The 25757-nt window shown below is 40.9% G+C and overlaps 1 pseudogene; it reads left to right on the top strand.

Annotated features, from left to right (window-relative positions):
* Positions 1-915: 915 nt before the first annotated feature.
* Positions 916-25757, top strand: LOC128137113 (zinc transporter 5-like; annotated as a pseudogene).

Here is a 25757-nt window from a genome sequence, read left to right as displayed (position 1 = left end):
CAGCTTCTTCAGACGGAAAGGGGTGATGTAACACACTGCAGCCAACTCCTGCTACCGGTTCCACCGGACTGGAACTGCCAGCACAGTGTCCTCCAAAAATGAGTTACTGGTCTATACCATTTTATTAGTGAGGACGGCTGCAGCATACATCTGGTATCAGCCGGCGCGATACAGCCCGGTTTCCAGGGCACCAGGAACACCGAAACCCGCAGAGCCCTGGCAGAGCCTTACCCTACAGCACCGCGTACGAAATTACCGTAAGGCAGGCTGCGTACGTCATGGGCGAGTTTTAAGGACAAACGTGCTTCCTTCACAGCACAGGAACAGTAAAGGAGAAAACTCGAGTATGGGCTGGGAGAGCAAGTCACAGAAAACGCGCGGCACATCCCTCTGTAGCACACATGCGGCGTGTGTTATCATTTTAAGGCTCCGTTTCACCCATGGGCCGTTCGCCCGTGCCCGTGCCCCCCTTGGCTCCCCTCCCACCCCGGCGCCACGCTGCCGGGTCACAGCGCCACGTACCGACAGCGCGGCTCCCTAAAGCGGGCGGGAGCGGGGGGACGGGATGGGACGGACACACGGGGACAGGGCTCGCCGGAACACAATCACCGGTTTTCTTTCCGCATCGGACACCCAAGGCACGCGGACCCAGAGGGGACACGCCCCATCCGCCGACCCCCGCCGGAGACCGACCAGCACGCCCCGCAGCCGGCAGCCCGCTAGGGGCGGAGGCCGCCCCCAGGGCAGCGGAACCCGCCCGGACCGACGGGCCGCGGCCCAAGGCTGGCCCGCCGGGAAAGGCAACGCCGCCGCCCTTCCCGCGTCCCCGCCGCCGCTTCCGGCGCCCGCCGCGGACGTGCCGGCCCACTCCGCTAGGGCGCCTGCGCACGGCGGACGGCGCATGCGCGCGGCGTGGCCTGCCCTCCCGCTCCCTTCCCGCTGCGGCGGCCCTACCGGCCGCGGAGGATGAGGTGCCCCCGCTGCGGGGGAGGCGGGCCGCGCCGCGCCTGAGCGCTCGCACCCCTTCCCTCGCACCTCTCCCCTCGCAGGGGCGTAGGGCCGCGCCCGCTGCCCTGCCCCGGCATGGAGGAGAAGTACAGCGGGCAGGCCTTGGCCGGCGGCGGCGTGCTGGGGCCCGTCGATGTGCCCACCGCCCGGTAACGGCGGCGGGGGGGGGGGGGCGGGGGGGGGGAGCGGCCGCCCCGCTGGGTGAGGGGGGCAGCCCGTCGCCGTCCCTCCCTCTGGGGAGCAGCGAGCATCGCCCTTCAGCCTTCCGCGGGCGGCGGGAGCCGGCGGCCTCCTCCGCGTGAGGCGCAGGGCCGCCGGGGAGGGGGAGGGACCGGGACCGGGGGCGGGGCCTGGGCCTGGGCCTGGGCCTGGGACCGGGGCCTGGCCCGGGAGGCGGCGGCGTGTGCGTGGTGGCAGGCGCGAACGGCCCTTTCCGCTTTTGCAGGCTGACGCGGTACATCGTGCTGCTGTGCTTCACCAAGTTTTTGAAAGCCGTGGGGCTGTTTGAATCCTACGATCTTCTGAAAGCGGTCCACCTCGTGCAGTTTATCTTTATAGTGCAGCTGGGGTGAGTGTGCAGGGGGTGAAGCCCTGTCCGCCGCTGTTCAGGCACACTTTGTCCATGGTGTTCTCTGTCAGCGTCAAGCTTATACCCCGCCTTATGTTGTTATAGATTAATCGAGGAAGAGAAGGTGTACCAGTGGATCCAGGAAATACTCTGTTCATAGCAGTGTTTTTCTCTCATATCTCTGCTCACTATAATTTCAGAAATGTAGAATATCTCTAGTTGGAAGGGACCCATAGGGATCATCAAGTCCATCTCCCTGCTTCTTGCAGGACTACCTAACACAAAGCCACATGACTAAAAGCATCATCCAGACACTCCTTGAACTCTGACAGGCTTGGTGCCATGATCACTTCCCTGGGGAGCCTGTCCCAGTGACCGACCACCCTCTCAATAGAAAACCTTTTCCTAATGTTCAATCTGAACTTCCCCTGACACAGCTTCTTTCCATCTCCTCGTGTCCTATCGCTGGTCACCAGAGAGAGGAGATCAGCACCTCTGCTGCCCCCCTTGAGGAAGCTGTAGGCTGTGATGAGGTCACCCCTCAGCCTTCTCTTCTCCAAGCTGAACAAGGCAAGTGACCTAGGCCACTCCTAAGTCTTGCTCTCAAGGCCTTTCACCATCTTGCTCACCCTCCTCTGGACGCATTTAACAGTTTCCTATCCTTACATTGAGGCACCCAAAACTGCACACAGTACTCAAGGTGGGGCTGCACCAGTGCAGTGGAGAGTGGGACAATCACCTCCCTCGACCAGCTAGCTGTGCTGTGCTTGATGCACCCCAGGACACAGTCGGCCCTTTTGTCTGCCAGGGCACACTGTTGACTCATGTTCAACTTGCCATCAACCCAAACCCCCAGATCTCTTTCCACGGGGCTGCCTTCCAGCCTCTCCTCCCCAAATTTGTACGTGTAACCAGGACTACCCCGTCCCAGGTGCAGAATCAGGCACTTCCTCTTGTTAAATTTCATATGGTTGGTGATTGCTCAGCTCTCCAGGTCTATCCAGATCTTTCCATAAGGCCACTTTAGCCTTGAGAAACTTCAATGTTTTTGCTACTTCAAAATTGATCATGCTATGACAGTACTGATCATAGGAAACTCAGACATGTCCAAATTTTCTTAAGAAGGGTGTAGAAGACAAGCTTTCTTCCTTGTAATTTCTATTCCTCTAGTTCTTGTGAGCTTCAACTGCTGTTTTTCCTTGATTGAGATCTGAAGTGTAGAAACTGATAGCAAATATACAGAAACAATCTTTGCAGACACAATCCTGCTTCATGTTTACCTGATATGATGTGGAAGAGCATTTCTGTAATAAACCGGGCAGAGCTGGAACATTTGGAACCTCATTTTTGTCTTCTATTTCAAATTTGTTTACATTTCACCATAGTGTTTTTCCCCATCACTTACTCTTGATCCCAGTTGAGGAAGATGTGTGCTGTTCCTTACCATTTCTAACATGCTGTGTATTCACCGTTCTGTATGTGAGTAAGCCTTCAGGTGTATGTATCTTGCTAATAAAAAACATAGTAGTATTTCTCCTCAAAATTTCTGAGATCAGTATTTTGATTTTTGTAAATCACAGGTAGAGTTCTCATTAGTCATTCTCTGAAGAACTTGCATTTAAAATTGACCAGAACTGAAGTTCACTTGTCATGACCTTTGTACTGATTTCTGACACAATGCAGCAGGGAAAATAAAACCAGTGGGTGTGGTCAGTGTGGCCTTTTAATGAAAAATGTAGAGAAGCCATGTTGTCAACTGAGCCTGATAGGAAAGGCCTAGTTATTTAGAGCTGGTGTGAATAAAAAGCTGACTGCTAATACACAAATAGAGAAAACTTTCTTCTTTTAACAGGTCTGCATTTTTTATGGTTTTGTTTCAAAAACCATTTTCTTCTGGAAAAGTGGTAACCAAGCATCAGGTGAGTTGACACATGTAATAATGATTCACGTCTTTGTAGATATTCTTGACAGCATGGCTCTTGCCAAAAATGAAAGGGGAACAAAGGTTGCTGCACTTGGAAGATGTGATAGCAATTCCCAGAAGCATGTAACTAACTTTGTGTCTAGTGCACTGTAAAAAACAATCAGCATTTTTAGCCATGTATTGTGAAAAGATTGGTCCTTGGCTCCATACAAGCATCTGTTCTGAGGACTGGATTTGCAAGAAGAGCTTAGTCTACTTGGCTGACTTTGACAGTTTCAGAGGGCAGTTTCTGGACTGCCAGAATGTTGAAATGCTCCAGTCATGTTCCCCATGCCAAAAGAGTGCTTTTGCGTGGTGCGTTGTGATGAGGGGCTAGTCTATGCTCTTCAAACCTGTGTTGAGTTCCCAGTATCCTGAGATGTCAGAGTAGGGCCAGGTTGGAACCTGCTGTTTAAGATATTTTCATTTGCTCCATATTCATCTTGGTTTTATGTAATTGTGTGCACAAAAACTTGATCCATGCACGATGTCATCAGTGTATGTGCTAAGTAGAGAGAATCTGAAGGATAGCCTGAGAAATGTTACAAATGTCAACTGCTTTCCTGATTAGACATGTATGGCAGAATTTTAAAGTGTGAACAGGCATAAATTGCATCTTTGATTTGTGTTTGGAAAAATCTGTGTGTGTATTGTTTTGCTCTTGTTTAAAATTTTTAAATTCTGCATTTTGAGGATGTGATGTTTGTTGTAGGTACTTTGTCTTGTTTAATGTATTTCCAAAATGAGTTACTTTTCTTTAAAAATTTGCATTTACAGTTAATAATGTATTGAATAGCTGAATTATAACCTGCATCCTGAAGAAAGAATTTAACACATGCATAAATGTATGTAGACTTAAGGTCTTAGTCTCTTTATCTTGGATGTTTTATCTAGTTCTATATATATTTATCAGATACATAAAATAGATTAGAAAACAAACAGCATCTTTGACAGGTAAATGGACTTGAATTTTTTTCAGCGTTTTTTCAGGCTTCTTATTAAAGAGATCTCAGACTATACTATAGAATCTAGTACTGTGGTAGAAAAGAAATAAGTAATTCTGGTTCATGATATGTCCAAAGAAACCTTAGTTGCCTGGCAAAGTAGTTAAGATAATCGTACTCTAAATTTTGCAGAACTTGCAGAGCGTATGTTTTCCCCTCTATTTCTACAGCTGCTGTGCTAGAAGAATGCTAATAGTGGGGTGTTTATTCTGAAACAGTGGAGAAAATTATAATGAAATACCTTTCTTTTGTAGTGGATCAAAATTTTTAAGCATGCTGTTGTGGGATCTATCATTTCACTCTTGTGGTTTTTTGGCCGTACTCTTTGTGGACCACTGAGGTAAATATATATTAACTGTAAACAATGTGTTATCTTTTTAAGCTAATTTTTGTGATCTTTCCCTGTCTTGTTCCTTTGGTTTTTTGTTTTGTATCCATTAGCTCATGACGCCAGCCTCTTGCTCTATTTTTTGAAATTTTAAATGGATCTTTATGCTTTTTCCAGTGAACTCTGTTGTGCTTGGGAAAAGCTACATGTAATTTTCTGTAGAATTTGTAATTTTCTTCATTCATTCTTTGACAAGATGCCAGTGGAAAGTCTTGATAGTGCTTGAACTATTGATGTGAATGATATGAGATCACTGACTGTGGATTTCATCATTTCCTAGTCTCATTAATGTAACCCCAATTGTTTATGTAACTGTTGGGAGTCCATGGCTTGACAGCTAGTGATAGCAGCTTGTATTCCTGTGCCAGGTAACTAGAATCAATTTCTGCATTTGTTGCAGGGCACTGCTTTATCTAATCATATGCCTGTGCTGTGTTGGAATTGGGTGGCATTAGTGCATATACTCTGAGTAAAATCACTTGTGCTGTTTGTTGGCAGTGCTGACTGAGTAACTAAAAAAGAATAACATTAGACTTCCAGAAATGAAGGTTAATGGATTAGTGTCGTGGTTTAACCCCAGCCAGCAACTAAGCACTGCACAGCCGCTTGCTCACTCCCCGCCGGGTGGGATGGGGAAGAGAATCAGAAGGCTAAAAGTGAGAAAACTCGTGGGTTGCCATAAAGACAGTTTAACAGGTAAAGCAAAAAAAGGAATTCATTCACCACTTCCCATCGGCAGGCAGGTGTTCAGCCATCTCCAGGAAAGCAAGGCTCTATCACGCGTAACGGTTACTTGAGAAGACAGACTCTATCACTCCAAACATCCCTCCCACCTTCTTCCCCCAGCTTTATATGCTGAGCCTGATGTCATATGGTCTGGAATATCCCTTTGGTCAGTTGGGGTCAGCTGTCCTGGCTGTGTCCACTCCCAGCTTCTTGTGCTGCACCCCCAGCCTACTCGCTGGTGGGGTGGTGTGAGAAGCAGAAAAGGCCTTGACTCTGTGTAAGCACTGCTCAGCAGTAACTGAAAGATCTTTGTATTGTTAACACTGTTTTCAGCACAAATTCAAAACGTAGCCCCATACCAGCTACTATGAAGAAAATTAATTCTATCCCAGCCAAAACCAGCACAGTTAGACAGCATCTTTCATTAGAGAGAGGAAGGTAAAGCCTTAAATAATACATTTTATGAAGTTGAAGTTTTATCCTCTACACAGAAGAAGGCACACCCGAGAATAATAGGAGTTCTTAATACTGTAGTGCCTTTCTGGGTGCTGGCAGTCTTCCCAAACAGAACCAGTAACGTGGACCCTAGCAGCCTGGATTGCTGTGTGGAGAATGGCAGAAGCATTTGGTAAACTTGACAGCGATTATTACTGTCATGTTCCACTCTGAAAAGCTGTCAATATAGCTTGTTAGTCAGCCTTTGCTATCTGAAGGAGATAGTGTGCAAGTTAGAATTTCTTATTTTCAGCAATTAAGATGTTCTGAGGTTGCATAAACTACTAGACCATTAACACCTCAATAAACAGGATACAGGACAGGACCTCTTTTTTCTGAGCGCCAGAAACTTTGGTTTAGAGGAGGTATTGTAATGGGAATAATAATTCCATTTTGAGTAAGTTAGTATCTTGTTGTGTTACTAGAAGAAAGTACAATTTAAAGTAATCTATAAATGAATAATTTTAATCTGTTCCTTGATTTAGGAAGTTCTTTGTTTTGTGATGCGTCTAGCTGTCCGCAGCTAGATCTATTGCTGGTGAAGGCAAATAGATTTGCATTTATCCTTTTGAATTGTTTAAACTTGCTATTGAAATCACAGGATAAATCTTTGACTGCTGTGTCATTGAATTTTAGCTGAAATAGTATATATTAAGCTTGTGAGATAAACTTATAAGTGGACATAAGTGTTTATTTCACGTTTTTCTAGGACATTGTTGCTGTTTGAGCACAGTGATGTGGTTGTGCTATCACTCCTTAGTGTCTTGTTCACGAGCTCAGGTGGAGGACCAGCAAAGGTATTTAAAAATTCATTTTACCAAATGTAAAAGATACTGAATGCTATAAATTCAAGTACTTTTCTACCTGGAACAAACAGTGTTTTGGACCTATGTTCATAGAAACTGTGCTTTTTTTAGTTTAATTAGTGGTAAAATTATAAAATGTACTACTTGAAATAATAAATATGACATTAAGAGAGAAACAGTGGGTGAAGCTGCTGGAGATCCATGGCAGATACCTGAGAATTTTTTCTGTTTGAAGGCGGAAAAGAACCTTGAGAATGATTTTTACACTTCAGCATTCTTTGTAACAGGATTTGGGGTCCAAACTGACAAAAGGACATATGTGCATGTCGTGGTCCTGGCCTTTAGGCACTGAAGTCCAGCAATACAGTCTCCAGATCCCTGCCTAGCCTCTTCAATGTCTGTAGCTTTTTCATGTACTTTGTTGGTTTTCTGCCAAAAAGTTCTCTAAGTACTTTAAGGTCTGCATGAGCCTGTGTGTGCTGAATACTTGGGCCCAGTCTTTCACTTAATTAGAGATCTGTACTTGAGACATCCTTTGTCTGAGTCCCATTACACACAATTTCGCAAGGTGTTCTCTAACTGTGCCTAATCAGCCCTAAGTGGAATGAGCTCGTGCCAGCACCTAGGAGTCTTCACCACTTTCACTCAAAAAAGTGGAGCTGGAGGAAGATACCTTATGATGTCATATGCCTGAGGCTAGAATACTTGCTGTGTAGGAGAAGGTCTGGTTTTGGTGCTGCCTCAGGCTGAGAGTTTTGAAAACTCTGAATCATAACTGCTGCTGGAGTCCCTTAATCACTTTTAGGCTGGCCTTAGAGTGAGTAGCACAGTCATCTGCTCTGACTCTCTATGCCCACCCCCCTCAAATTGAGATGCTTAGGGCATCCAGCATGAAGCTCTTCGTCTAGAAGACAAATTTTTTCTCCAGCCAGCCACCCAAGGGGTAGATGCAGAGCTTCAGAGAGGTTCTTTGTCAATCTGTGTTGTGGTGGGCCATGCTTGGCAGTTAAGCTGCATATCTAACGCAGCAGAAACAAGGGAGTGATAACGCTGTCCTTTGAGTATTTCAGCTTTATGAAGTGAACTGTGGCAAAGAGGTCAGCTGACTTTCCAAAACAAGAAGGTGATAGCTGTATTTGGCTTCAGAAGATGAATTGTAATAGTATTTTTTAGCTGTAGAGCTCAGTGTCTTGCCAAGATGATGAATACCAAAATTGCAGTGTCTTAAAACAGGGTGGTGAAAGCTCTGGGCGCTGGGATTTCATAGCTACCTCTGTACCATCCCTATAAAAGCACTGCAGAGCTCTGCTTTCTTAGAGCCTTTGCACAGTGCTCTAGCCTTCGCCTCCCCTAAGACAAAATTCTACAGTTTGTCCACTAGATCTTGTTTATGGCTCCTTGCTGCTACAAAATATTAAATCATCAGGCTAAAGTACCTGTGCACTCTGGCAGGCAGAAACACACCATGAAGAAGGAAGCAATCACACTTGAAGTTTGTAAGATACAGGCTTCTAGCTTGTTACAGTGGTGATTTGCCCTGAGTTATCTGGTAAATCTGAAAACCAGAATAAATATAAAATCATATTGTCCAGGTCAATTTTTTAAAAAAATTAAAAAAAAAAATATTTTTTTCCTCATGTTTTTCTTACTTAACAAAAATATGCTTAGATTGATCAGGAGGAGGGGAGGGAGAGGACTGATTTCCTGGATTTTTTTAGATTAATCTGTTTCAGCACATAAAAATTTTTGGGGTGTGTTTTTGTGTTTTGTTTTTTTTACAGACAAGAGGTGCTGCATTTTTCATCACAGCTGTCATCTGCTTACTGCTTTTTGATAATGACGACCTCATGGCTAAGATAGCAGAACATCGTATCCTTTCTTGCTATGTGTAAGAGCAAGAGCAAGTGCCTATTATTACTGGGACAGAGAAAATGTGAAGTTGAGTGCACTGAATTAAATATGCTTGCATTTTTCCTAATAGGAATCTTACCTTTCAAGAATATTATAACATAAGATTTTACTTTTACATCTACATACTGATATTTACAGCGGAATGAATAGCATTGCTTACTTTCAGAACTTAGAACATAGCTATAGATTTTAAATTGTAGTTAAAGGCTCCCTGCCCATTTGCACATCTCAGACCACTTAGGATTGTTAGAAGCTTTTTTGATCAGCTCTCCTTTTTTTTAGAAATTCTAGACATAATGGCTGTAGCCTAAGTCTGTGTATTAAATGGTTGACAGCCTGGCTGGCAGTCTTCTCCATATATCCAGAAAGATTCGTAGAATCACAAAATCATAGAATGGTTTGGGTTGGAAGGGACCTTTAAAGGTCATCTAGTCAAACCCCCCTGCAGTGAGCAGGGACATCTTCAACTAGATCAGGCTCAGAGCCCCATCCAACCTGACCTTGAATGTTTCCAGGGATGGGGCATCTACCACCTCTCTGGGCAACCTGTTCCAGTGTTTCACTACCCTCATCGTAAAAAATTTCCTTATATCTAGTCTGAATCTACCTTCTTTTAGTTTAAAACCATTACCCCTTGTCCTATCACAACAGGCCCTGCTAAAAAGTTTGTCCCCATCTTTCTTATAAGCCCCTTTTAAGTACTGAAAGGCTGCAGTAAGGTATCCCTACAGCCTTTTCTTCTCCAGGCTGAACAACCCCAACTCACTCAGCCTTTCCTCACAGGAGAGGTGTTCCATCCCTCTGATCATTTTTGTGGCCCTCCTCTGGACCCACTCCAACAGGTCCATGTCTTTCCTGTACTGAGGACCCCAGAGCTGGACGCAGTACTCCAGGTGGGGTCTCACCAGAGCGGAGTAGAGGGGCAGAATCAAGTCCCTCAACCTGCAGGCCACGCTTCTTTTGATGCAGCCCAGGATACGGTAGGCTTTCTGGGCTGCGAGTGCACATTGCTGGATCACGTCCAGCTTTTCATCCACCAGTACCTCCAAGTCCTTCTCCGCAGGTCTGCTCTCAATGCCTTCATCCCCCAGCCTGTATTGATACCAGGGGTTGCCCTGACCCAGGTGCAGGACCTTGCACTTGGCCTTGTTGAACCTCCTGAGGTTCACAGGGGCCCACTTCTCAAGCTTGTCTAGGTCCCTCTGCATGACATCCCATCCCTCAGGCATGTCAACTGCACCGCTGAGCTTGGTGGCATCTGCAAACTTGCTGAGGGTGCACTCAATCCCATTGTCTATGTCATCAATGAAGATACTAAACAGTACTGGTCCTAATACAGACCCTTTGAGGGACACCACTCATCACTGATCTCCGTCCGGATAGTGAGCTGTTGACCACTACCTGCTGGATGCAACCATCCAGCCAATTCCTTATCCACTGAACAGTCTACCCATCAAATCCATATCTCTCCAATTCAGAGAGAAGGATGTTGTGGGGGACCATATCAAAGGCCTTACAGAAGTCCAGATGGGTGACATCTTCCCTTGTCCACTGAGGTAGTCACTCCATCATATAATGCCACTAGGTTTGTCAGGCAAGACTTGTCCTTGGTGAAGCCAGGCTGGCTGTCTGGAATCACTTCCCAGTCCTCCGTGTGCCTTAACATGGCTTCTCGGAGGATCTGTTCCATGATCTTCCCAGGCACAGAGGTGAGGCTGACAGGTTGGTAGTTCCCTGGGTTCTCCCTCTGCCCTTTTTAAAAATGTGTGCGATGTTTCCCTTTTTTCAGTCTCTGGGGACTTCACCTGACTGCTGTGACTTTTCAAATACCATGGAGTGGCTTAAAGATTGTTTTGTGCTTTTGCAAATGTGGTAGTCTCAGTTCATCTGCTAGGCTGAAAAGCGGTGTGAAATAGCCTGCGGTAGCTCCAACAACAATGGACTTTAAGCTGCAAGTGGAAGCTGGCTAACATGCTTTCAAAGGCACTGAGTAAATTGAAATTGATCGTGAAGTAAGTTTTCAACAGGTCGTCTCATCATAGTGAAGTGTACTGGCAAAAAGTGGTACATCTTGAGGATGGACAGTAAAAACAAATAAGGTGAAAGTAAACTTTCTCAAGGAGGGATGAAAACATGGAATTACAGATGCAGATGGTATATTCAGGAATAGTATTGATTAACCCACTGAGTTTTCAGTGAGTAAATTCATTGTTAAAGTGCCCTGTAGTAGTTTTCCCAAAAGCTATCATTATTTTAATATTTGCTGCATTATGCTTGTCAATTACTCTTTGTTTTCTAAAGTATAAATATTTAGAAACTGGAAAGATATAGACGATATTTCAGGCAACTTGCTGCTTTAGAGCTTTTAGTGAAAATCAATCTAATTTTTAATGCTGTTGAGTACATTTTTCAAAGTCTCATTGCCAAAATTAACATAAATCCTGTATCATGACTGCTGTACAGTATTTAACAGTGACTATGTGCTCATGTTTTAAAATACTCTTCCCCCTTGTCCTTAATATTTTTAACTATTTTCTGTGGAAATATTTTCATCTTTCCTAAATTTTAAGGATCTGACAAACCTTAAAGCTCAGTTTGCTTACTTCTGCTTTCTGTGGTTGTCTTCTACCTCTGTCTGTTCTTCAGTTAAAAAAAAAAAATCATCAAATGAAACTCTTCCTTAATTTTTTTTTATTTAGCTGAGGGGCATCATGACAGTGCTCTTACCCATGTTCTGTATACAATCATTGCTTTCCTAGGTGTTGCAGATCACAAGGTAAATAACTAAATAACTTGTATTTTAGTAGGTTAATATAAGGTAAGAATTTCACCACCTCAGAGCTAATCAAGCATAAATCAAAACCAAAAAGTTCAACATCTGCACCCCATATTGGAACGGAACTAGCACTTTAATTTTTACATCCTGATTGAGTATGAGCATCTTCAATATAGCAAACCAAACCATACAATATTCAACTTGTATAGCTGAGAAGGACTTTGCTGTAATGCGTAACCTAAAAAGTCTTATTAAAATTATCATAAAGTATTGTGTCATCAGTATCCTGGATGTTCATAATGCTTTGCATATAAGCTGTTTCTTGCTCACTTTTGGGGTCTGTGTTTTGTTGCTGCTTCTTTATCTTTCCCCAGTCTTTCCTTTATATTAGATGCTTGTATTTGAAGACACAGATTCTGATACTTCTCCATAGTATACTCCCATTATAATTGGTGGCATGAATAACTATCAAAATCTTACTATATGGGATTGACCTATCTGATTGATCTGTTCTGTTAGCTTAGTCTTGTTGCTAAAGTGGCTGCATTGAGGACTAAAACAGGAAAAAAAATATATGGAGCAGCTTAGAGAGACTGGTTAACTGTGCAAAGCAAGTGTGTTCTAAGGGAGATGAGATGCTGTGCGTGCATCTTGTTCATTTGTAGAACAATTTTGAAAGAAAATATTGTGAAGAAATATGGTATGGTGCAATTAAAGGTAAGGGAATGAAAAGGTTATGAAAGGCTTAGAGGCCAAGGTGACATCACACTTTGGGGGTTTACATATGCTTTCAGCACTTTTAATAATGGAAGATGGGAAACCAAGTTTTGTGTGATTTTTCTTTTTCTTCGTATGCTGTTTGCTACCTATTCACTGCTGTTGTATGTCAATTAACACTATTGAGAGTTTTAAACTTCAAGTCATAGTAGGCTGTTGTGAGTAGTGCTGAGGTATAACCATGTATACTATGTTACTGGTTTTAACTAGAGTAACAATTACAGGAAATACCTTGTCTTTGGCTTTTGTTGATAAGTTAAGGAAAGCATATTAATCTTTTTTCATGTAAGTGTCACTTTGTTTGGAGTGAGGTATCTGGCTCTTAAGAGATGCTAACGTGATCCTTCTGTGTTTCCAGGGAGGAGTACTGCTTCTGGTACTGGCATTGTGCTGTAAGGTTGGTTTTCACATGGCTTCCCGAAAACTATCTGTAGATGTAGGTGGAGCCAAGCGTCTTCAAGCTTTGTCTCATCTTGTTTCCGTCCTTCTGTTGTGCCCCTGGGTCATTGTCCTTTCTCTGACAACAGAGGTAAGATAGCAAGTACAAAAATACATCATTTTTTGTAATGCTTCTGCTTTTGAAGTACAATTTAAATCTTTCCTTTAAAATACCTTTACAATTACCAAAGTTGCCATCTTTATTTTTGTAGTAAGCTCTGTTTGAAATTTTTCCTCTATATTTTGATGTATATCTGTGTGATACCATAATTTCCTCTTCTGTGTGATAACTTTATTTCATCTTTCTAGCTCAGATATTATATCCTGGATTCATATACTAACATAGCACAAGTATTAATGACTGTATAAATACAGGGCTCTTTTATTCCTGAGGAGTAGATTATTAAAGACATGTTCGTGATGCCTGCATGCTTATGGAGAGTAGACCGTTGCAAACATGGCGTTGCATATGGCATTGCTTTTAAGCACACGAAAGTATTTAAAGTAAGGTACTGTAGTGCATATTAACTGTATGTCTCTTTCTATAGCTAGAGTGTTGGTTTTATGTGATAAATTTGAAGTATAAAAGTATTTATGTTTTGATGGATTGCTGAAAACATTTGTAATGAAAGTGAACTAGATTTAATGCTGTATATACACACCTAATGGTGAACAATCCTGTTTGAAATGTATTTTTTGTTGCAGAGTAAAGTAGAGTCTTGGTCTTCTCTCATCATGCCTTTCATAACAGTCATCTTTTTTGTTGTGATCCTGGATTTCTACGTGGAGTCCATATGCTCTGTCAAGATGGAAGCTTCCACGTGTGCTCGATATGGATCCTTTCTTATTTTCATTAGTGCACTGCTTTTTGGCAACTTTTGGACACATCCAATAACAGACCAGCTTCGAGCTATGAATAAGCCACCACACCATGAAAGCACAGAGCATGTTCTTTCTGGAGGTGTGGTAGTGAGTGCTGTCTTCTTCATTTTATGTACGTATTCTTATTTATCTTTTGATAAATCTATTGTCCGTGTGACTGGGAAGCCAATCAGAAAATGGATGTGTGCAGAATTCTTTTGGATGAGCTTTTACGGATTCTTTTGGATAAAAAGGGCCTGTAACTTTGTGCTCTTACTGTCTGTCTACAAAAAAAAGAATGCAATAGATCTGTTGTGAAAGTGATGATCTAATCTTACATAGCAATGAAATCTAATGATAAACTTCAAGATGAAGTTGACAATAACTTTGCTGCCTGCAGATTTCATGTAAGCTTTGACTGCTGATAAAACACATTATAAAATCACTGTGAAGCTTAGAAACAGCAACAGAAACTTCAATACTTTCCTTGCAGCTGCCAATATCCTGTCCTCCCCCTCCAGGAAAGGGCAGAAGGGTACCCTTATTGGCTATTCCCCTGAAGGCACTCCTCTCTATAACTTCATGGGTGATGCATTACAGCAGAGCTCTCAGTCATTACCCCGGTTTATTAAGGAGTCACTGAAAGAAATCCTTGAGGAGTATGATTCTAGGCAGATCTTCTATTTCTTGTGCCTAAATCTGGTAAGTGCCTGTTGGTTTTTTTTGTCAAACCCAACCACAGTAGTACATACATAGTACAGTAAGAAGAGTTATTCTTTAAAAGGGCCTCATGATTGATTGTTTTTAAAGTGACCCTTGATAGAGTAGTTTCATTAGATGGAATGTTAAAATAGAAGATTCTTAACACTAATCTTACAGTAAGTGGCAGGTCACTTTGGTTTGTTGTCACACTGCGGCACTGGTTCTATGTGGTAACTATTATACCAGTAAGTAAATACTTGTATGATGGTACGTTTAAGGTGAGGTATCTCAATGTTACCAGCAGATAAGCTGAAACTAGTAAGGCCTTCAAGGATGGGGACAACAGAAGAGTAAGTGTGGGATTGCTTAGTGTCATTTTGGAGTAGGCTAGTTTTATTTCTAGCTTCTCTTTCGAACAGGAAAAGATCATACAGTAAGCAAGATTGATAGAACCTCATTTGCAAAGATCTCTCTTCATTCTTTGGCAATTATTCAATGAAACGGGGAGAAACTTGAAGTATCCGTGATAACTTTAACAAATTCCATTATAGAGTATAAAAGATGGAAAAGAACGCTTATAGGCAGACCAGTTAATAATAGTAAATCATACAGGGAAAATGCATGTATTAAAAATATTTCCTCGTGTACCGTTCTCAAAACTAATTCCTAAGGTTAAACACTCAACTAATTGGTGAAGAAAATTCTTACAGATACATAGACAGCATTGCTTTTACACTAATAATAGATCAGATCAGAGTTGTTACATTGTTTAATGACAAAATGCTGAAAATTTTGTCTGCACAATGTTAGTTTAAAATTCTAAATGAAAACTTAAATTTACTCCTGTGGAGGGTTGTTTTCTTAGGTCTAAGGCTTCTGGGAGTGTAGGTTCAAAAATGTCTCTTCATAGACTTGGAATGTATCGCTTTTGTTTTGTTGGAGGAGAGAGAAAATGGTCTAGAAATACTTCAAACAATACCTTTGAAAACTATCAAGTGTTCTATGATAAGAGTTTCCTGCTAGCTACCAAGACATTAAATTACAAGTTAATCTTTGAGGAAAAATTCAAACTCCCTTTTGTTTTAGGCTTCCACTTTTGTGGAGCTTTTTTATGGAGTATGGACCAATAGCCTTGGTCTCATTTCTGATGGATTTCACATGCTTTTTGATTGTTCTGCCTTAGTGATGGGGCTTTTTGCAGCTCTGATGACAAGATGGAAAGCAACTCGCATATTTTCCTATGGGTATGTATATTAGGTTCTTGAAGGACTATCTGAAAATTATTCTACTTGCTCATTTTCAAAATGTCCTGCTATAAAGATATGTTTGGGAAGTTTTAGTGTTGCATGCTTCTGTGGGGTTTTTGCTATGTCTCTTCCATTTGTGGTCATGCTATTCCCCTCTTACCCCTGCAAAAAAGTGTCTGAAATGTAATTTTCATTTATCTCTACAAATAAAACTTTATCACTGTGAATATTATTTAGAAATTGCCTCACTCTGTATATATATATGTATGTCAAACAAAAATATATGTTCAAAGTCAGTGTTTATATGAGGATTTCAATTCTGCTGACATAATCAAAATTTGTATGGCTAAATTGCATAGCAGTTTAGCAGTTTGAAGCCCTGAATGTGCACTATATATAAAAAAATACTTACATTATTATAGCTTTATACTATTGGTGTTTGGACAGTTGCAAACTAGCTTCCTCCTTGTCAGAAGTAAATAACCCAGAAATTAAGGCACAATTTTGTGGCATTGAGGAAAAAAATCAAAGCAATCTTAATGCTGTATTAAATGTATTATGATTTTATTTATTATAACTTTGAAATTTGTTCAGAGTACCCATTCTTCACTCTCAAAAGTACATATGTTTGCTTTCAGGTATGGACGTGTAGAAATTCTCTCTGGATTTATTAATGGCCTCTTTCTGATGGTAACTGCTTTCTTTGTCTTCATGGAATCGGTGGCCAGACTGGTGGATCCTCCAGACATCGATACAAATATGCTAACTGTAAGTTTTGTCATTCTGTTTCAGTGTTGTTTGGCAGTTAATGGTTCATTTATGTTTGTCTTAATTAAAAAAAAAAAAAAAGTTAGGAGACTAAAGTTGCATACTCTAATCTAAACTGTGCCTTGACTTTTTAACATATTCTAATTTTAAAGTCCAAACTTCATCTAGTTTTAAAATATGAAAATATATAGGGGTGAATATAATTTAATTGTAACAGTTAAATTGAATTTTTTTCTAAGATGTTACAGCTGTAATCTTTTTAGATGGTTGTCTTTCTACAATAAAAGATACTGAGTAAATAATCTGTACAAGACTAAATTTGGTTCAGCTGTTATGTATACCAATGTCAGTTATTACAGAAGAGATTTTGTGTTAGTCTCTGAGAAACCTCAGAAATCAGGCAGAATTCATAACATAATGCTGAGTGTGTTACTATGGCATAAACAATCCTGAAGCTGTGCATAGCTAATCTTAACTACACCAGTGTCTCTCTACCTTCCACAGCCTCTTCAGGGGCTCCCTACTTAAATTTTCAAGCTTCCATCCATTTCTTTCAAATGCAGTAGTTCATTTTCTTCAAACTAAATTTTTTTTGTTATGGAATTCTGCAAATCCATGCCTTCGTTTATCACATTTCCAGCTTCACTTGTTTTCTTTCACACGCACACACAAATTTGTGCTCTCCTGCTCTCTTCGGTAACAAAGAGAAAGATTTTTATGTAGGCACAATTAGAAATGGGCACTGCTGGAACTGAGGCCTGATTTTTTTTTTTTTTCTTTTTAATCTTCAATATTTGCTCCATTTTTACTACTGATTTTGTTTCTTGGCGGGGGGGGGAGGGTTGCCCCCTCTATATGAGCACAGTCTGCATAGCCAAGAAAAGGTCTAATAACACCTGAATAGGACTTGCTTAATTCCTCTATTAGCTGGAATTACTCTTATGCTTTGCTTGTTTTTCAAGAGAAGAGCAGAAAAATAGGCAGACAGATAAAAAGCACAACTCGACCAGTAAAGCAGCAGTTGCTGTCTTCAGTTGAGTACAATTTTAGATGAGTGTGCGTGTCCTACATACAATATAGAATTTGGGGGGGAGGGGGCAATGAAAGCGAAGCAAACCTTGTATTCGAACCACTTTACCTCTTTATGAAAGTAGATAAAATCAATCACCCCTTCTTAAAACTAAATTTGCTATCTTGTCCTAATTTGTGGATACCAGGTTTTGCATTTTGGGTGGGGTTCTTGGGAAGGTTGGGGAGAATTGGATTTTTTTGAGAGGGAAGGAAAATTCCTTTGAAACCAGCTTGTATACTGAAAGGAATATGATGAGGAATCCATATTAGAATAATCCTGTTGATGTTAATGCTTCCACAGTTTTTCTTAATTAGGTGCATAGTGTTTCTGATTACCATGTTCTAGAAAATAAACTTGAACTTCTGGGCAGATGTAGTGAAGTTTAAAACTTCTCTTCCTCTCACAGCCAGTCTCTGTTGGAGGGCTGATCGTAAACCTTGTTGGTATCTGTGCCTTTAGCCACGCGCACTCCCATGGGGTTTCTCGGGGAGGTTGTCACTCACACGATCACAGCCATTCTCACCACGGGCACAGCCACGGCCATGGGCACAGTCATGGACATTCCCACGGGACTTCTGGAGGAGGCATGAATACCAACATGAGAGGCAAGTACAGATTGTTGAATCGTAAATGATGTATGTGATTTCCAGCAGGCTTTGAAGATTCTCAGAATCAGACCCAATACTATGCATCATTCTTAAAATCTGTCTCCAGAAGTGATCTGACAGCCATTTAACACGGTATACATGAATTTCTCAAACTGTTTCTTCGTTAGTGAGTTCAACTTGAAGAAACACAACTTGAAACATTTCTTTGCATGGCTTTGAAGAAACATAACTTGAAACGTTTCTTTGCAAGGCTTTCTTAGGTGTGGGTAATACTTAAGGACCAATAAAAAGCATTAATCTACAGCCTTCACTAAGATTAATAAGTAGTCATTGTAAACCTTACTGAATAAGCTTAAAGTCCTTGTTTCTAAGTTCCATCTGGAAATGAAAGTACAAGGTCTCTATCTATAAAGGTATTACCATGCTTCTAGGTATCACATGATAGCTGGTTGTAAAAACACTGGAGGAGGGGATAAGAAGCAGAACAAATGCAGGCCAGCAACCTAGAATATGCTTCTATTTGTGATTCAGAAGATAACAGTGGTAAAGATGAAACTTTCTTTTTCAAATCTAAATTCAGAAGCTAACTGAGAAGGGCAATATATCTAAAATTTCAGCATAGCTACTTCTTAGAATTTTTTCCCCTAGCAGTTAGAAAGTAGTTATTTACCGACCACCTGGCTTATAAAAAAATCTATAAAGGAATGAGTTGTTCGTGTAAGCTTGTCAGAGCATAAGCATTTTAGCGAATAGTCTCATATTTCATTGGTTATATTACTTCCTAATTCAGTTGGCTATTCTGTTGTCTGGCATTTTTGTGAAGTCTGCCCATACTCTTAGCTGTTTCAGTATTCTTTCAAATCCTGACACTTAACTAGCACTAATCTTACAAAAGGTTAGAGATTATTTTTCTATGCCCGTTGAGTGTACATTGAGAATGCTACCCATCCTTAAAGCAGTATAAAGTATAAAATTCATAGCAGTAGCAGATAGACAGTCTTATAAAATTGGAGCAGAACTGGCATACAAAAACCAAATGATACATTAGTGTCTGTCCACATGAGCAGGCCAATGCATTTGCACTGATCTTATCCTCTGTTACGGATCAATGAGTCCCTCTATACGCAGTTAAATGATTATGCTATACAGTACAAATCCCACTAACAATTTAAAGACTCTTCACGTTTGGTTTAATCTGTGAATGCTTGCCTAGATCATTGCACTGCGGAGTAAAAATGGTTTTTTTTACATTGATTTGTAATTAAATTTTAGAAAAGCTAAATGTTTTGTTTAATTTTGCACCAGGTTAGGCAGCTAATTGCCTCTGTTTAGCTTGAGGGGCGTTTATTACGTTTAATAAACCCTACTGTGTTTCCGCTGTTGAACATGTATGTACATTTTAAACAGAGCTGTTCAACTTAATCACTCAGTTCATTTTGTTTTCAGGTGTGTTTCTGCATGTGTTAGCAGACACTCTTGGCAGTGTTGGTGTTACCGTATCAACGATATTTATTCAGCAATTTGGAATTTGGACGGCTCATAGCTGATCCACTCTGCTCTCTTTTTATTGCTACATTGATTTTTCTTAGTGTTATCCCACTATTGAAAGATGCCTGTCAAGTGCTTTTGTTGAGGATACCTCCAGAACAGGAGAAAGATCTGCATGCAGCTTTAGAAAAGGTCAGAACTACAATTCTAAATGTTTTTATACACAAACATACAAAGCTAAAACTTGTTAATAATTATTAAACTCAAGTAGTTCAGTCTGACAGCTTCCGTTGTCTTAGACAACTTAATGTCTTGGGTTGTTTTAATTCTATTTTGCAGATATGTGACAGGATTAGGAGTTCTACTGATGAAAGTTGTTTTGCAGCTAAAAAAACTTGTACTGTTTTTTGCTTTTATGGGTAGCTCATCATTTCAGACAATTATGGTAACAGTGCAGGAAAAGTACTTAGCACTAAGAAAGTAAGGTAGCAATTCCCAAAAGCTTGCGGCCTTTTTAAACTTGATGTGTACAGTTCAGGCTACAAGATTATATCTTGAGCCTGTAATTGCAGGTTTTCTTATTTGTCCATACCATGAAGGGCATGCTGGTTCACAGTAGGTGAGATGGAAAAAGTACAGCTTTTTTTTCTAATTACTTTTTCATTCTAGTCCATTCTTTTCCTGTCTGCTGCAGTACGGTATCTACTTTGAGGTTGTACTTAGTCTTCACTGTTGGCTCATTTGAAGTTCCTGCCCAGAATCATAGTGCAGACCTCAGTGTGGGAAACACCTCTCTGTCAAAGAACTAGTTACATGTTCGTTGAGGATGCCATCAACTAGAGGCAGCAAGGAACACTATCCTGATGTCCTGTCAGTTAGTAGAGAGGGAGATGTGTTCTTGTCTGCATGAGAAAGAAAAGAATGAATGGAAGTTGGCTGGGAGAGGCTTGCTTAGCGAAAGGAAAGTGAGGTGCAGAGTGGGGTTTCACTTTTTGACAAGGGAAGACAGCAATTCTGGGAGACCGAGGATGAAGAAGGCACTTTTTGAAAACAGTGAAAGAGCAATTCATTGAAAGATAATAGAAAAAGCCTTTTAAAAAATACATCACAGTAAAACAATATGGTTGCTGTAGGTTGACCCCACCCAGCAGCCAGGCATCCACACAGGCACTTGCTTGTTCCCCACTTTACCACCACCACTGCTGGTGGGACAAGGGAGAGAAAAGGAAGAGCAAAAGCAAGAAAAATCTGGGAGCAATACAAAGGCGGTTTAACAAATGAAGGAGAGAGCGAAAAAAAAAAAGCACTGCACCACCTCCCACAAGCACACTGATGCCCAGTCAGTCTCCAGGCAACAGCCACCTTGGAAGCCAAAAAACCCCCTTCTTCCTCTACCCCAGTTTTTACTGCTGAGCATGGCGTTATACAGCATGCAGTTTCCCTCTGGCCAACTTGGGTCAGCTTTCCCAGCTGTTTCCCCTCCCTACTTCTTGCCCACCCCCAGCCTACTCACCAGGGCATGAGCAGAGTGGGAAAAAGAAAGCCTTGACAGTGCCCAAGCACTGTTCAACAATAGCCAAAACATCAGTGTGCTATCAGAACTGTTTTAGGCGCAAATTCAAAACACAGAACCATACGGGTTGTTGTGAAAAGAGTTCACATCATCCCAGCCAGATCCAGTACAAAGATCAATTTAATAAAATGATAAAATTATGGGAAGATACTATGTCTCTGAATTAAGTGCAGCTATGATAACTAAATAGCTGCTTATCCTGGATAGTGAGGTAACAGATGCCCTAGAAATTGTTAAGTGCCCAGCCAGCCTCCTGGTTGGTCTATACGTTGATGTTATTGTGATCTGTACACTAAATGACTTTTTTCTCTTCCTATTTAGCATTGCACTGTGCTCGGTTTTTCATTTAGTTTGACTTTTAGCTTCTTGTCTTTGACAGTAATAGCAAGGTGACCTTTCAGTACTACATACTTCTGAATAACAGCTTAGCTGGAAAGCTGCTTTGTTATACAGCTTTGTTTCCCTGTGAAATATTTGCCACCAACATCCATGTACGTACACAAGTTTAAAATGGGTTCTTAAATTAATTGTTGCTAATGTAATTTCTTTACAGATTCAAAAAATAGAAGGAGTCATATCTTAGAGATCCTCATTTTTGGTGTCACTCTGCAAGTGTTGTGGCAGGTACAATACATGTGCAAGTGGTATCAGATGTGATGGAACAGAGAATTGTACAGCAGGTAAGGTACAAGGTTTTTAGACCCTAACGTCTTGATTTCTTACTCTGTAGCCCTTTTTCAGAGGCTGAAGTTTGAAGCTGCTGTTTGTGATTATTTTTGTAGTTTTTAGTTAATGTCTTGGAGCTGGTCTCTAGTGCTGTACTTCCTCTTGCCTGCTAGCTTGGAATTAGCTGCATAAAGAGTTGTTTGCTAAAACATCTACCAAAAAAAAAAAGTATGGGCATTTTTTTCTCACTGTTGAAAGTGGCACTACATGTGCTCTGAGACAAGGAGGAGGAGGTGGATTTCGTGCTACAAAACAGGCACTAAACAGTAGGGATATCGGGATGCTAATCATGGGTTTATAACTGGCTTGCTAGTATCTGCCTGCCTTGGGGTTTTCTTTTCCTTAAAAAGGTGGTTATTTACTTATGCAAGACACTGAGAATTACCCATTATGCAGAAGTTGCAAAGCTATACCCTCTGAAGCTCAATTTTCCAGAAAATTGAATTCTTCATGATGATATTTTTTTAATCTACAGTATTTCAGAGCCAGAATACTACTGCAAGTTACTGTGAGATGCATATTAAGTGTAATACTAATGTTAACCATACTGTTCTATTCAGGTTACAGCAATTCTGAAAGATGCTGGCGTAAACAACCTAACTGTCCAAGTGGAGAAGGAAGCTTATTTTCAACACATGTCTGGACTCAGTACAGGATTTCAGGATGTCCTTGCAATGACTCAGCAACTAGAATCCATGAAATACTACAAAGATGGTACTTATATCATGTGATAGAAAGTTATGTTCACCAAAGGAGGTGCAAACGGTGAAGCTGTAGGATTCCATACTCGTATTTTTGACAGGAGATCTTGCACATACATGTACAGAAACAAATGTACTATATATTTGAATTTTTTTAAGCACTATATTAAAATAGGATCAAGGTGCTTTTATAAAGGAAATAAGGACTTGAATATTTGCTGTATATGTGAAAATAATGGAAATCTGTACTTGGTGTTTATTAAACAGAAGTCTGGATATGTTCCATGCTTAATCTTTTACGAATGGAACATCATGATTATAATTTCATGTTAGCAGTGGGAAATGGAAATAGTTTATATTGGAATGCAAACGTAATTGTTGTGGTTTAAGCCCAGCCAGCAAGAAGGCACCACACAGCTGCTCGCTCACTCCCCCCCCTCCCAGTGGGATGGGGAGGAGAATTGGGGACAAAAAAGTAAAACTAGTGGGTCGAGATAAGAACTATTTAATAACTAAAGTAAAATAAAATATCATAAAAACAATAATAATTAATAATAATAATTGTAATGAAAAGGAATATTAACAAAAAAAAGGGGGGGGGGACACAAGAAAAGACAAGCGATGCACAGTGCAATTGCTCACCCCCTGCTGACCAATGCCTGAGCAGTGATTGGCCCCTCCCGGCCAACTCCCCCCAGTTCATATAGAGAGCATGACGTTCTATGGTATGGAATATCTCTCTGGCTAGTTCAGGTCAGCTGTCCTTGCCATGCTCCCTCAGCAGAGCATGAGAAACTGAAAAAATCCTTAACTTAGGATAAGCGCTACTTAACAACAACTAAAACATCAGTTTGTTATCAACATTATTCTCGCACTAAATCCAAAACACACTGTACCAGCTACTGAGAAGAAAATAACTTTGACCTAGCTGAAATCAGGACAATAATCAATTGAAAAATATTTTTCTTTCTTTCAAATGTAGCTTGAAGACTTCTTGAATGAAAAATAATTACATGCTTATTACAGGGAGTAAAAAACAACATGAAGTCATGTTTTTTGCACACTTTGTTAGATAATAGAAATAAACAGTTTTTATATTATGTCTCAGCATACAAATCTGATTTCTAAACTTAATGAATCAGAGCAAATAGATGTTACTGTTTTAAATTTATGTCAAGTTATTTTTTTAAGGAGAGAAATCCACAGGTTAACAGTGAGAAATAGGGGAAAAAATTGTAGACACTTTTTTGTTTCCTGAGAAGACTTAAAAAACACACTGTAAAATAAATTTTTTGTACTTTTTATATGAATAACTGCAAACGCAATAGTTTGAAGCTTAAAGTAATTAATCAGTGAGCATCCTGGCACACAGGTAAACTTCACTTCTTCAAGATACATTATTCTGTCATTTACTTGATTTTTTTCATAATACCATAACACAGCTGTAGGTGTACTGTAGCCAACTATACCTTTTTGTCTTACCCAAGGAAGCAGTCCAGATTTAGAATGCTAAACTGTGACAGTAGTCTGGGACTTGGCACATTGCTGAAACAAACTGTAAATTGAGACTTCTTGACTGGAAAGAGAAAGAGTGTGTTTAAGAAAGAATTATGCGTGTTGGGGTCTTAATACTGCAAAGAAAACAATCTCTTGTCTTCAGTGAAAACCTGTCAACAAGGTAATAACATAGGTCTTCAGAGATAGTTACCTTACAGCTGTTTACAGTCTTCCTGTGCCCTCTTTTCTTCTTGTCTGAAGCCCTTAAATATTTTCCTTGGAATTCAGCAAATCAATTCAGTAGTTGGCAAGAAATGAGGACATCTTTCATCATTCCATGTATCGTGGCAGTCTTATTTTGTCATACTGTTTTCTCGTTCTGGTATTTAGGATCAGTACCTTTATCAGTATCATGATAAAGACTGGACTTGATGTTGGTGGAATTTGAGGATAGACCGATGTAGGAGTTACATGGTCAGATCAGATTTACCAGCAATGCCGTTTGAAACATCCTTGAGCAATTCTGCTTCTCTTGTGATCAGACTGTTTATGGAAACTGCACAGTTTCTTTTGTAACTGTTAAACAAGTTTGCATTCCATTGTCCCCCCACACTCCCCACGGTGCTGTGTTAAAACACTATCTGCAATACGGGGCTGACTTGAAAAACTGCAGCCAGAAAGTTTCTAGAAGTCGCATTGCTTTTACATACAGTAATGAAGATTGAGTGATCACAGTCCCTCATTTCTCGGGGTAATGCTGCAGAACCAGCAGTGTTCTTAAAGCTTGATCCTGTTTTCTTCCGATTTATGCCTTTGGCGGTGCTTTTCTCACCTTGCCTCCTCCAGAAGGCTCAAGTCACTTGAATAACAGTGCTACAATTACACTTGGCCTATAAGCAGGGTGATCTTTCAGTTTTGAAAACCATACTCGAACAAAAACCTTCAGTTAATATTTACACGTGCCACTCATGTTTGAGGTGATTGTACAGCGTTTCACCAAACCAAGCATTAGCCCCATTGTGATAGGTAGATGAAAACGGGGGTGATTTTTCTTTTCAAATCAAGTTAGCTTAACATAATGGAAAAGCCTTCACGCTTGCCACAACTTTCTGTGAGGAAAGGCTGATTTCCTACTTCAGCTGCTAGCAACAGGACCTGGAACCAGTGAAGGTGGCTGGGACCACGTTAGGTGATCCTGGCAGCGAAGGTGAGCTGGTACCTGGATACTTCAGGCAAGTGCAAACCTGCACCTTAACACGCGTTCAGCAGGTTTTTGTGTGTTGCTCAGCAGACATGCAGGGAGGACAATGGCAATAAGTGTTGTCTATCTTAAATTCGTCGAACAAGAACCGGTATCCGGCAGTAATCCTCCAAAGCAGCGTTCAGGCTTCCCCCCCGGCAAGATCTGTTAGAACCGTGCTGCCAGGGCGGGTTTTCAAATCGCAGGTGTGGGCCAGCTGATTTATGTTTTAATAAATACCGTGGTGGGGGAGTTTTTAGTCTAGTCACTTGATTTGCGTGCAGACAATTGCAACAAAACACTTTCGAAGATGGAACAAAGATGTAAAACGAACTGCAGCTATGTATGGTACATCTGGCGGCAAGCCACGTATCTGTGCATAACGAGTTAAAAAATAAACGCGTTTTTCAGCAA

Source organism: Harpia harpyja, chromosome Z, assembly GCF_026419915.1.
Source record: "Harpia harpyja isolate bHarHar1 chromosome Z, bHarHar1 primary haplotype, whole genome shotgun sequence".
NCBI lineage: Eukaryota > Metazoa > Chordata > Aves > Accipitriformes > Accipitridae > Harpia > Harpia harpyja.
Note: the sequence above shows the minus strand (reverse complement) of the source record. Positions and strands in the feature narration are given on the sequence as shown.